Source organism: Morone saxatilis, unplaced genomic scaffold (genome assembly GCF_004916995.1).
Source record: "Morone saxatilis isolate NCDOM2014 unplaced genomic scaffold, NCSU_SB_2.0 Contig2, whole genome shotgun sequence".
In the NCBI taxonomy this organism is placed as follows: Eukaryota; Metazoa; Chordata; class Actinopteri; family Moronidae; genus Morone; species Morone saxatilis.
The window spans coordinates 17,944,166-17,945,762 of NW_023339762.1; positions in this window are offsets into that span (position 1 = coordinate 17,944,166).

The window sequence follows — 1,597 nt, forward strand, 5'->3', positions numbered from 1 at the left end:
GGGGGGGGGGTTGAGAGATGATCCCAGATGAATGCTTTACATGTGTGTTTGAGGTGGAGAATGACATACAGAATTCATCTACATCCAGCTGTCATTGCAGCCTTCACGTTTTTTTTTTCTATTTCATGATCCATCAATGTTTTAACACAGTATTACACTCAATGATGTCAGTGGCAAAGAAAAAACTGTGAGAGCAGCCCTAAACATGCTGTCTATGCTGAGATCATGTTCAGGCATATTTGAAAAACCTGGCATTGGCTCAGTGCTACAGATATAGATATGTGACTGGAAGTCTACATCCAACGCCTTTATCATGCTTCACACTAAGGTGGTGCATGATATATGGAAACCCAATAGCGGTACACAGACACATTTTCTACAAGTGAGGTGTTTTTCCCTCCTGCTTCCCAGTTACTTTTCTATCATGAGAAGATAAACTGTGGTGTTTGTACGTGCATGTGCGTGTACAGACACGTCTGTGCATCTGTACTTGTTTGCATGATTATACACATGGAGTCATTAGAATGCAAGTATGCAAGTGTGCAGCTCCTATTGAACAGAAAATCCTCTTCACGCATGATTGAGTCACAGAGCGTCCTCTCTCTCTACTCAACACAAACACAGACACACACACACATGCACACTACATACACTTTTGCACACACACACACACACACACACGCTCGCACGCACACACAAAGGCACTCAATCTAGAGGCCTGATTTCTGTATAGTAAAGTTAGTCAAGTGCATAGAGATCCACTGTCTGAGGGCTTGCTTAAAGCAGTCTTTTGATTGCAGCTACCGGCCACAGCATGTTTTTTTTTTTGCCTGTTTTATATTCAGATGTATGACGACAGGAGGCTGGAGTTTCTACCTAGCTCATATGTTTTTCACATATCTACTGTGTGACACCATATGGCATAAGAAAAACTGTCTCTGAGGATAAGCTTTCGGATGGGCAGAGATTGATTAGTTGACTGAAGAAGTAAGGGGTAAGAACATCCACTTCACACCTCTGTGACACACATGCATGCACAGGCATGAGGTGGGAAGTGCACACACACACACTAGCACCCAGTGTCAGTCACAGCTTTCCCGGACTTCATCCCTCATCCCTCCAGCTCAGAGATGCTGGCTACTCTAATAAAGGACTCATTGTCTGCATGGCATGCATATATGCAGAAAGCCCAGAAAGCCAGCTTTGTCCCATAAGGGTCCCTCAGCGAGAGAGCTTTGTGGCCGGCCTTCCCCATAGAGCGAGGCACAGTGCAGCCGAAAAGCAGAAAGAATGAAAGAAAGAAACAAAGTGAGAAAGAAAGAAAGAAAGAAAGAAAGAAAGAAAGAAAGAAAGAAAGAGAGAAAGACAGAAAATAATGATTGAGGGTGACAGATAGACACCAATGAGATACATGGTAAATATGGAGAACTTGAAAACTCACAATATGAAACCATCTACAGGCGTTTCTGTGTTGGGAAATCTAGTGTGCAGGAATGTAACATTTGCCTCATCATGGTGAACTGCTCCAGCTCATGCAGCAGGAAGTGGGTCCACTGGGATTATGTTTCCTTCTTCTTTGATTCCCCACAGATTGTTT